Genomic DNA, 13045 nt, shown 5'->3' with positions numbered 1-13045 from the left:
GAAAAAGTGAGAACAAAGCTGCCGGCTGACTGCGGGAACCGGAGACGGAATCGCGCAGTAACATGGAGCGCAGTGGGCATCAGGGGTATATCTATTACGAGGCAAACAAGGCATTTGCCTAGGGCGGCACTTTCCAATAGGGCGGCAAAATGCCTTGTTTGCTTAGTGATAGTTACACAATATGCTAAATATTTTTTTTGCCCCTTGTCCGATACGATCCTTCACTATGCCGGCGCCGCATAGTGAAGGAGTTGAAAGACTTACTTCCTCCTCCTCCCGACCTCCCCTGCCTTTTGCGTCCGCACATTGCCGTTGTGACGTCACACGGAGGTGGAGTCACTGGCCGGCAACGCTAGTGTGAGCCTTATCTCCTCCAAGTGCAGAACGGATCCTGCACACGGTCACCGTGAACACTGAGGCCAGGCCCCAGCCACCAATGCACCAATCCCTGAGCCTGCTGTCTTCAAAAACTGTAAGTACTTAAATTACAGTAATTCACAAAAAATCAATTACTTAGTTGTTTTATAGGGTAAGGGGGTTGGGACCCGTTGGGTGGTTAGAGGGGGGAGAATTAGGGAGGGGTTAATACTGTACTATCTCTAGCTGCACATTGTTTTTATAAAAAGTAATCTGTAAAATACATTTGTGTTAGAAGTTGTGCTTTTTTAATGTTTAGAATAATGATACAGCCATTTTATTTAATGTATTTGTGCTAATTTCTGTGCTGTTGGAGGGGGGTGAAGGGCAGTATTACACAATCTTTATATATTTTTTTTTATACATATACAGATTGTGTAATACTGCCCCTCACCCCCCTCCAACCAACACAGAAATTAGCACAAATGTATTAAATAAAATGGCTGCCTGTATCATTATTCTAAAAATTAAAAAGAGCAACTTCTGACACACATACTTTGTATTTTACAGATTTTAATATATTTTTTATACATCTGCAAAATACAAAATATTTGTGTCAAACTAGAAATGTGCATAGTTTCTTTTTATTAACAGGAAAGGGTGGAGCCTAAAGAGGAAGGGGTGGGGTTTACAGAAGAAGGGTTTTGGCCTTGACAGGAAGGGGTGGGTCAAATTTATATTAGGGAGGTGCCCGAGTTTAGTCTCGCCTAGGGCAGCACAAAACCAAGATACACCACTGCCGGGCATGCGGGAGACTTGTTCGATCCCAGCCTCTAGGCAGGATGTCAATCAAAGTGAAGAGGACAGGTAAGGGGCGGGCTTAATTTTACTTGAAGCCGTTGCCTCTTTGACACACTGGGGGCTACTGTAAGGTAATGATGTCAGTTTTATATATGTTTTGGAAGTGACAGGTTCCCTTTAAATTTTGTGTCATCTGACCACCGAGCAGTTTTCCATTTTGCCTCAGTTTATTTTAAATGAGCTTTGGCCAAGAGAAGACAGAGACTTTTCTGGAGTCTCTTGACACATGGCTTCTTCTTTGCATGATACAGCTTGTATTTATGGATTGCATAGTGAGCTGTGTTAACAGACAATGATTTATGGAAGTGTTCCTGAGCCCATGCAGTGATTTCCAGTACAGAATCACACCTGTTCTTAATGCAGTGCCGCCTGAGGGCCTTTAGATGATGAGCATCCTTCAGCCTTGTCCCTTGTACTCATGAATATCTCCAAATTCTCTGGATCTTTTGATGACATTACGCACTATAGATGGTGCCATATAAAACACCATCACAATTTTGCGATGAGGAACATTTTTCTGAAATTGTTCCACAATTTTTAGATGCTTTTTTTTTTAAGATTAGTGAATTTCTGCCCATCTTTTCTTCTGAGACACTCTGCCTCTCTAACCTGCTCTTTGTATACCCGGTCACATGATTTGGTAGTAAATTGCTCCTCCCGCTGGTTTTTGTTAGTATCACTTACTCTTCCAGCCTTTTGTTGCCCCTGTCCCAACTCTTTTGAGATGTGTTGCTGCTGTCAAGTTGTAAATGAGTAGGGTTGAGCGAACCCGAACTGTAAAGTTCGTGTTCGTACCAAAATTTAGGATTTTTGGACCCCGGACCCGAACCCGAACTTTTCCGTAAAAGTTCGGGTTTAGGTTTGGCGCTTTCTTGGCGCTTTTTGAAAGGCTGCACAGCAGCCAATCAACAAGCGACTAACTGTCTGACCTTAGAAGCCATCACAGCCATGCCTACTAAGGGTATGGCTGTGATTGGCCAGAGCAGCATGTGACCCAGGCTCTATATAAGCTGGAGTCACGTAGCACTGCACGTCACTCTGCTGTTACAAGTGTAGGGAGAGGCTGCTGCTGGACTTGTGATTTCAGGGAGAGAATAGGAGAGAGTCTAACGCAGCGATCTACAGAGAAATAGTTGTGTGGGTGCAGGACACAATCGTTTTACCCTGCCCTGAGGCCATTGACCAAAAAAAAATATAACTTTTATAATTCTGGTAGTTAGGTGGGTGGCGGCGGCCATTTTATGCAAGCTCAGTGCACCAGCACTGCATCTGAGCTTTTGGGACATTGCAAATCACCATTTTTGGGGGCAAACTACAACATGTGGATTAGTCAGTGTGCAATTTAAGGTAGAAATACACCCATCATTTTCTGGGGTTTTAAAAACCCATTTTTTTCCAAAAAAACTGTATTTTCCAGATCTGCAGGTGTTAAATTCAAGTTGAATATATACAGCTTTCATATTCTGTTACCAAAAAAATACTTTTTTGGCAATCTACAACATCTGTATTAGTCAGTGTACAATTTAAGCTAGAAATTCACCCATCATTTTCTGGGGTTTGAAAAACACACTTTTTGACAAAAAACACTATTTTCAGGCAGGCCTTGCAGCATCAGCATGTGTGAAATTACAGGCTTATATACTGCTGTCAAATTCAGTTGTTTGGGCACAAAAAATTTAGTTGGCAGCCTTTGATGCAGATGTCATTGTGAGATACACCCTTAATACATTTGGGTTACATTCAGAGATTTTAAATACCAATATTGAATTCAGGCCTACTCTGGTTCAGGCCCTGTGAGATACACCCTCTACCTACAGGGGTTTGATTCAGGGATTTGAAATACAGCCATTTTGGGCAAAGAAATATTTACTTCAGGCCTACACTGGTTCAGGCCGTGTGAGATACTCCCTCTACATACAGGGGTTTGATTCAGAGATTTGAAATACAGCCATTTAAAATACAGCCATTTTGTGCAAAGAAATATTTACTTCAGGCCTACACTGTTTCAGACCGTGTGAGATACCCCCTCTACATACAGGGGTTTGAATCAAGCATTTTAAATACAGCCATTTTAAATACAGCCATTTTGTGCAAAGAAATATTTGCCTTCAGGCCTACACTGATTCAGACCGTGTGAAATACCCCCTCTACATACAGGGGTTTGAATCAGGCATTTGAAATACAGCCATTTTGTGCAAATATATATTTACTTCAGGCCTACACTGGTTCAGACCGTGTGAGATACCCCCTCTACATACAGGGTTTTGAATCAGGCATTTGAAATACAGCCATTTGAAATACAGCCATTTAGGGCAAATAAATATTTACTTCAGGCCTACTCTGGTTCAGGCCCTGTGAGATACTTCCTCTACATACAGGGATTTGATTCAGGGATTTAAAATACAGACATTTGAAATACAGACATTTTGTGCAAAGAAATATTTACTTCAGGCCTACACTGGTTCAGACCTGTGAGATACCCCCTCTACATACAGGGATTTGAATCAGGCATTTGAAATACAGCCATTTGAAATACAGCCATTTTGTGCAAAGAAATATTTATTTCAGGCCTACACTGGTTCAGGCCGTGTGAGATAGCCCCTCTACATACAGGGGTTTGAATCAGGCATTTGTGATACAGCCATTTTGTGCAAAGAAATATTTAATTTAGGCCTACACTGGTTCAGACCGTGTGAGATACTCCCCCTACATACAGGGGTTTGAATCAGGAATTTGAAATACAGCCATTTTGTGCAAAGATATATTTACTTCAGGCCTATATTGGTTCAGGCCCTGTGAGATATGCAGTACGCCAGTCCCTTAGGGTGAGCGAATGTGAGGTCACGGGGGTCAGTTAACAGACCGAGGGTTGCTCTTGTTACTCACAGTTTTTATATACCCTGGGCAGGCGTACAGCTGTGATGGAGAGGCTGGCACATGGATCCTCTGGGGCACTCTCTGTATATAGGGACCAGGCCGGGTGGTAGGTGAGGTGCCCTGGGTGTTGCAGGTTTAGTGTGTCAGTGGCAAGATCCCTTTAAGTTCATGACGCCAGTGCCGGTAACGGTGGCACACCGATTTATTGCAGGAATAATTGAGGAACACAAGTTGCAGTGAACCAGAACTTCATTTACTGAACAGTTTAACTATTTACAGTCTTTAGTCAGTTCCACATGTAACAGGTTGTGACAGGCAGGCTTATATATAAACGGCAGGCAAAGTCCTTGCAAGATACTCAGAGGGAATAACACTTACAGATCAGGCTGTATTTTCCTCAGTTCCTGTCTGGCTTTCTCCAAGGCCCGTATGCCCTATTGCTGGCTTTATCCTTGGGTAGGGAAACCTTCCTCTGGTATATGTCTCCTTGCTGTAGAATATCCTTCTGCCCTTCAGCTCTCTGTTTGGCTGGAATAAACTTGGCTCTGCACTGTACTTTCTAAGGGAACTTCAGGAGGCAAACTCTTCCCCTGGATGCAACTTCTGAGCTTCTTTGCTCAGGAAAACTCAGGCAGGCTAGACTGCACTAACTAGCCTCCTGGACTAAACTGCACTGACTCTTTCCTGTCTGGGCCTAACTATATATACTAGGGGGTTCCCTAGCTCCCTCTACTGTCTAGGAGGAGGAACTACCACTAACAGGCCTGGTGCAGGAGATAACAGGAAAATACACACTATAATGCAATACAAAATACCGTATAAAATAAAATGACCATGTTCCACAGGAGGTGGAGAATAACGTGGCCAAATTGACCCTTGTGTAGTGCCCACATTTACCTAGTGGGACACTACATACCCCGCTGCTTTGAGGTTGCCCCTCCTCGGCGCAACACAGGGGGCCCGCCCAGCTGGAAACTGCAACCTGAAAGACAACAAATGCAAAGCAGGCATATACAATAATCACTACTTTTGCAGTACAAATATATCAGGCAGCTCCACTGGCAAAAGACAAATGCGGTGAAAAGGGCGTTGTTCTCTTCCTGCAGGATAGAACAGGGAACAGGGGCGCTGACCTGGTACAGCGTATCAGGAATAACCAGGATAGTCCATAATAATGAAAATTGTAACAATAACATAAGTTCCTGGAGGCTCAAAAGAACAAAATGAGTCCATACCCGGGTCTTGTAGATAGTTAAACAGGGGTTTCCCGGGAGGAGCTACTCTGGCCCACAATGTAGTCTCCGAATCTCACAGATGGGTGCCCCTTAGTAGGCCGCGTGGACCTTCTTACTGGCAGAGGCTCTTACTGTCTTGGTTCAGGGGGGCCAGAGGAATCCATAGGTTCTGGAGCCCTATCAAGTACCCCCTGGGACAGGACATCCTGGGGTTAAGGACTAGCAGGAACTGGAGCCGGTACCACCAAGTTCAACCAGGGTGTGAGGAACCAATGAAGTAGCTCCTTGTCATGTAACAGGTTTTCAACATCCTGCATAGGATCAACAGGTTGGGCTGACAACTCTGGCTCAGGGGTCATTGGCTCAACGTCCCCTGCTGCAGTCTCTCCTTCTATGCAAGGCTTTCAACGGTTCCTATGTACAGTCTGGGAGCCTTTACCTTCCCTGGAAATTTGGTAAATGGGGACCTCAACATTAGGAATATCGGTTATGACGTAAGGAGTCCTCTCCCACTTACTGTCCAGCTTGCTGGTTCGGTGGTTATTCTTCAGCCACACCATGTCTCCTATAGCTAGAGGTTCTGCATGAGCAGCCAGGTCATAGTCTCTCTGCTGTCGCTCTCGGGCACTTTCCATGCGCTCCTGAACAATCTCCTTGGCATTAATGATACGTCTGTTATGCTCCACCACCCAATCAGTTTTTGGTAGTGGGTTGATGACATCAGGCACATCCAGGGAGTGGTCGGCAGGCAGCCTCTCCTGACGGCCGAACATCAAATAGAAGGGCGTGTACCCGGTGGAACAGTGAATTGTATTGTTATACGTATACATAAGCTGTGGCAGCAGAGTAGGCCAATTACCCTTTGTCTCAGGGGGCACTGCTCTCAACATTTCGATGAGAGTTTGATTCATTTTTTCACAGAGTCCTTTACCTTGCGGCTGATAGGCTGTGGTCTGGACCTTCTGGCAATTATGTAGCAGGCACATCTCTTGGAACAACTGTGATTCAAACGCAGACCCCTGGTCGGTGAGGATTTTCTCTGGGCAGCCGTAGGGCAGGAGAAAATGCTTTCAAAATGTTTCTGCCGCAGTCTTGGCTGTTAGGTCCTTCACAGGCACTGCTACAACAAACTTAGTGAAGTGATCAATAATGGCATAAGTATAACCTGAGCGACTTGGCTCCAACTTCACATGATCAATGACAACAAGCTCCAGGGGAGTTTTACTTACTATAGGATGGAGAGGCGCTCTCTGGTCATGGGGTTCACTTCTCCCGACGGCACAGGCAGTACATTCCCGGCACCATTTTTCAATGTCTTCTCTCATCCCAATCCAAAAGAACCTCCTGCGAATGGTGGCCTCAGTTTTCTGCACGCCGAAGTGTACGGACTGGTTATGATACATCTCTAACACCAGACTGGCGTCTCAACGTGGTATGAGGATCTGGTACACCCTATCGCAGGACACTGGATCCAGGCTCCTTCTTAGCAACAGGCCTTTTTGAAGGAAGAGTTGGTGGCGATGTCTCCACAATTTCAATAGTTCTGGGTCTGCACTCTTCCTGCGCACTCTTTCAGGAGTTCTTCCGCTGGTAAGGAAGTCGAACAGTTCACCGAGGACTCTACTTTCTGACTGGAGCTTAACCCACCTTTCTTGTTCGCCTCTAGACTCAGGATTATTTGGTGGAGAAGGATCAGCAGCTGAGTTGTGTTCAGTGTGAACATTATCTTGCTGAGCAAACTTGTTATAAAACGCTGGCATCTCTACTTCTTCCCAGGCATCCTTTGGTTCGTCTGGGGCCTCTGTAGTGGGAAGCCGAGACAGAGCATCAGCATTATCATTTGAACGGCCTGCCCAGTATTTCATAGTAAAGTCATAGTTGGCCAGGCGGGAGGCCCATCTTTGCTCCAGGGCCCCTAACTTGGCTGTATTCAGATGCGCCAGGAATCCTTGAATTTTTCCGTCACAGCCCACACTAAAGCAAGGAATTCCAGCTTGAAGGAACTATAATTCTGATCGTTTTTCTCAGCTCCCCCCAGGGATCTGCTGGCGTAGGCAATCACCCTTTCTTTGTTGTCCTGCACCTGAGCCAACACGGCTCCCAGGCCTCTTTTACTGGCATCCGTATAAAGGTGAAACGGCTTCTGATAATCTGGGTAACCCAGGACAGGGGGTTCGGTCAGCTTTTTTTTTAGGAGCTGAAAGGCAATTTCCCGTTCTTCATTCCATTCAATGGGAATAGGAGTCTTTGGACTCTTTTTGGGATGCCCCCTTAGGAGTTCCTGGATTGGATCCGCAATCTGTGCAAAATGCGGGATAAAGAGTTTGTAATATCCTGCAAAACTGAGGAAACTTCTCACCATCTTCACGGTGGTAGGAGTAGGCCAATTACGGACAGCAGCAAGTTTATCAGGATCAGGCTGGACTCCTTCTGCACTAACTTGTCCCAGGTGCTTTACCGCTGGTTTCAGCAGATGGCACTTGGACGACTTGATTTTGAGGCCGTATTTAACGAGGACTTGAAACACTTCAGCCAGATGTTTTAAATGATCCTCATATGTCTTGGAGTAAATAATGACGTCATCCAAGTATAGCAATACGGTCTCAAAGTTCTTATGGCCTAAACAACGCTCCATCAACCGCTGGAACGTCCCTGGAGCATTACACAGTCAGAAAGGCATGTAGTTAAATTCAAACAGGCCCATAGGCGTAGTGAAAGTGGTCTTTTCCCGGTCTTCCGGGGCCATAGGTACTTGCCAGTATCCACTGGTTAAGTCCAAAGTTGAGAAGTAGGCTGATGACCCCAGGGCAGTCAAAGACTCTTCAATGCGTGGCAACGGATAAGCATCTTTGTGGGTGATTTGATTGATTTTTCTATAGTCCACACAGAACCTAATGCTGCCATCTTTTTTACGAACAAGAACTAGGGGCGCAGCCCAGGGGCTTTGACTGTCCCAGATTATATTAGAGTCCTTAATTTCCTGTATCATCTCTTTTACAGACTGGTAGGTAGTAGGTGGTATGGGTCTGTATCTCTCCTTGATAGGTGGATGAGAGCCAGTGGGTATGGTGTGTTTGATTACACTGACCTCTCCATAGTCCGTGGAGTGCTTGCTAAAGTCCTTGTGGTGCTCTTTCACCAGATTCAGGACTCCCTCTATTTGATCCATCGGGGTGGATTCGTTCCCCACATGAAGTTCCTCCCACCAGGATACTGAAGAGGCTCTGGCAGGGGCGCTGCTGCTCTGTGCGGTTTGAGACGTCTCCGTGGCAGGCAGACGGATAACATCCTGGAATGATACCTGGAAAAGCTGAGCAACAGGGCAATTAAATTAAAACCAAAAACCTGTGTTGGCTATCTCGTCCTCCTCCACCGCCACTTCCACCTACTCCGCTACGTCCACCGCCTCATCAAACTCCTACTCCATAGGGAACTCCACCTCATAAATCAATTTTTTTTTTGTACGTGTTTTATTTTATATAATTTCACTACTTTGTCATTTACATTTTTGGATGAAATTCACAAATTTTTGGGTGTATAGTACCACTGCTATACCTAGTAGGCTGGTTAAAAATAAAATAATTGTCATTAACATTTTCTGGTGAAATTAACCAATTTTTGGGTGTAAAGTACCACTGCTATACCTAGTAGACTGGTAAAAAAAATAAAAAAAATTGTTAGCTACATTTTATGGTGAAATTAACAAATTTTGGGGTGTATAGTACCACTGCTATACCTAGTAGACAGGTTAAACAAAAAACATAATTGTTGTTTACTTTTTCGGGTGAAATTACCCAATTTTTGGGTGTATAGTACCACTGCTATACCTAGTAGACCGGTAAAAAAAAATTTTAAAAATTGTCAGTTACATTTTATGGTGAAATTAACAAATTTTTGGGTGTATAGTACCACATCTATACCTAGTAGACAAGTTAAACAAAAACTAAAAAATTGTCATTTACTTTTTCAGGTGAAATTAACCAATTTTTGGGTGTATAGTACCACTGCTATACCTAGTAGACCGGTAAAAAAAATTTTAAAAAATTGTCAGTTACATTTTATGGTGAAATTAACAAATTTTTGGGTGTATAGTACCACATCTACAGTCATGTGAAAAAATTAGGACACCCTTTGAAAGCATGTGGTTTTTTGTAACATTTTTAATAAAAGGTTATTTCATCTCCGTTTCAACAATACAGAGAGATTAAAGTAATCCAACTAAACAAAGAAAACTGAAGAAAAGTCTTTTCAAGATCTTCTGTAAATGTCATTCTACAAAAATGCCTATTCTAACTGAGGAAAAAGATAGGACACCCTCACATGTATTCCCTCTTAAATTGGCTCAGATCTCACACAGGTATATCACACCAGGTGCACATAATTAGTAGATCGTTACTCTGCATGTTGAATGAGGCTTGCCCTATTTAAACCTCAGACATTTAGTTTGGTGTGCTCCTGACTGTTGAAGTGAGAGTGAGCACCATGGTGAGAGCAAAAGAGCTGTCAGAGGACTTCAGAAAAAAGATTGTAGCAGCCTATGAGTCTGGGAAGGGATTTAAAAAGATCTCAAAAGATTTTGAAATCAGCCATTCCACTGTCCGGAAGATAGTCTACAAGTGGAGGGCTTTCAAAACAACTGCCAACATGCCCAGGACTGGTCGCCCCAGCAAGTTCACCCCAAGAGCAGACCGCAAGATGCTAAAAGAGGTCTCCAAAAACCCTAAAGTGTCATCTCGAGAACTACAGCAGGCTCTGGCTACTGTTGATGTAGAAGTACATGCCTCTACAATCAGAAAGAGACTGTACAAGTTTAACTTGCATGGGAGGTGTGCAAGGAGGAAACCTTTGCTTTCCAAGAGAAACATCGAGGCCAGACTGACATTTGCCAGAGATAAAGTTGACAAAGACCAGGACTTCTGGAATAATGTTCTTTGGACAGATGAGTCCAAAATTGAATTATTTGGACACAACAGCAGAGGACATGTTTGGCGTAAACCAAACACAGCATTCCAAGAAAAGAACCTCATACCAACTGTGAAGCATGGAGGTGGAAGTGTCATGGTTTGGGGCTGCTTTGCTGCAGCAGGACCTGGTCAGCTCACCATCATAGAATCCACGATGAATTCTACTGTGTATCAGAAGGTGCTTGAAGAACATGTGAGACCATCAGTTAGAAAATTAAAGCTGAAGCGGAACTGGACCATGCAACATGACAATGACCCAAAACATACTAGTAAATCAACCAAAGATTGGCTGAAAAAGAAGAAATGGAGAGTCCTGGAATGGCCAAGTCAAAGTCCAGATTTGATTCTTATTGAGATGCTGTGGGGTGACTTGAAAAGGGCTGTACGTGCAAGAAACCCCTCAAACATCTCACAGCTGAAAAAGTTCTGCATTGAGGAGTGGGGTAAAATTTCCTCAGACCGATGTCGAAGACTGGTAGATGGCTACAAGAACCGTCTCACTGCAGTTATTTCAGCCAAAGGAGGTAACACTCGCTATTAGGGGCAAGGGTGTCCTATCTTTTTCCTCAGTTAGAATAGGCATTTTTGTAGAATGACATTTACAGAAGATCTTGAAAAGACTTTTCTTCAGTTTTCTTTGTTTAGTCGGATTACTTTAATCTCTCTGTATTGTTGAAACGGAGATGAAATAACCTTTTATTAAAAATGTTACAAAAAACCACATGCTTTCAAAGGGTGTCCTAATTTTTTCACATGACTGTATACCTAGTAGACAAGTTAAACAAAAACTAAAAAATTGTCATTTACTTTTTCAGGTGAAATTAACCAATTTTTGGGTGTATAGTACCACTGCTATACCTAGTAGGCTGGTTAAAAAATAAATAAATTGTCATTTACATTTTAGGATGAAATTCACCAATTTTGGTGTGTATAGTACCACTGCTATACCTAGTAGACAGGTTAAAAATAATAATTGTCAGTTATATATTCTGGTAAAATTCACCAATTTTTGGGTACCCTCCTCTACCTAGTTGACAGCTTAATAAATTTCAATACTTTTTCTGCTACAGTCTTGGTTTTACATAATACAATTTTAGATTTGAATTAACACCTGCTATGCACAGGTGACAGGGAATAAAATTTAATAAATTATTCCGTAATTAATGCGCTCCACATCCTTTTATTCAATGCTTAAACTTTGAAAAGTCGTCACACTTTTATGCTTTAATAATTTCTCCCATATTTCAACTCTATAATTTTAAATTTGATAAAATGAATCCTGCCTTGGATGTGGTCTCTCTTTCTCACGCTCCCTCTCTGGCCTGGAACCCTGATTCCCTGCCACCCGTGATCACCATGGTAGGCGCAGAAAAGAACATCGAAAGTTAATAGAGCAGATATCAAATTGGATCGTGAACATCACGGGGACGTGCAACATGGTGGGGCAGTAAGTGTGTACACGCCTTCATGAACTGACAGACAGGGGTCAGCCCGTGCAACTTCTGGGTCTCCAAATTGGGCACATGGCCTGAGCTTGCCCTTTACCCCTTGGAGGTGCTGGCCTGCCCTGCAGCCCGTGTATTGTCTGAATGTGTGTTTAGCATGACTAGAGGGGGTTATCAAAGGTTATATTTCCCAATGTTTTGGGGTGTACCCTAATTTTAAAAATAAAATTTTAAACCAAAAATCAGTGTAGGCTACCTCCTCCTCCACCGCCGCTTCCACCGACACCGCCACATCCACCGCCTCCTCAACCTCCTACTCCATATGGACCTCGTCCTCCTAGATCAAGATTATTATTTTTTATTTTTAGGTATTTTATGTTATTTTAAGTAATTTCCCTATCCACATTTGTTTGCAGAGCACTTGCCATGCTCTTAACCACATGTTAACGACATTTGAAGCCCTCTAGCCCTTTCCATGACATTTTTACAGCCATTTTAGTGCTCAAAAGATCGGGTCCCCATTGACTTCAATGGTGTTCGGGGTCAAGTTCGGGTCCCGAACTCAAACTTTTTTCCGAAGTTCGGCCGAACCCGAACATCCAGCTGTCCGCTCAACTCTATAAATGAGTTAATATTTTCAAGAAATGTTAAAATGTCTCACTTTGAACATCTAATATGTGTTCTATGTTCCATTGTGAATAAAATATTGGTCTATGAGATTTGTAAATCATTGCATTCTGTTTTTACTTACATTGTACACAATGTCCCCATTTTTTTGGAATTGGGGTTATACATATTTACCAACATTTCAATTGGTAAAATTGGGACATCTAAGCCCCGCCCCTGGGGATGCCCTGACCCAGCATGTGAACACCCACTTATGGGTAGTGTTTGAGTTAGCACCGCCCATTTTTGGCCCAGGACAGCGCTAATTTTCCAGGACTGTCTCTGAAAATCAGGGACAGTCCTGCCAAATTAGGGATAGTCGGCAACTATGGGTTGTACCGTCTAGAAGTTATGAATGAATTGTCAGTAATCTACAATAAAGGTTCATCTGGGTGTTACCAGTTGGGGGTGTCTCCCTGCATAGTCTGACATTATCCACATGGACCGCAGACACATTGAAGTAAATGGGTCCGTAAAAAAATGAAGATGGCACATGGACCGTGGATTCGTGGTTTGTGGACCTCAAAATGCTTATGGTTGTGTGCATGAGGACTAAGGCCAGATTTATTAACAGTTACAAAAACTGGCGCAAACTTAATCCAGTAAAGATGTGGTGTAGAGAATGAATAACACCTCAAGA

Source organism: Bufo gargarizans, chromosome 6 (assembly GCF_014858855.1).
Source record: "Bufo gargarizans isolate SCDJY-AF-19 chromosome 6, ASM1485885v1, whole genome shotgun sequence".
Classification (NCBI taxonomy): Eukaryota; Metazoa; Chordata; class Amphibia; order Anura; family Bufonidae; genus Bufo; species Bufo gargarizans.
Note: the sequence above shows the minus strand (reverse complement) of the source record.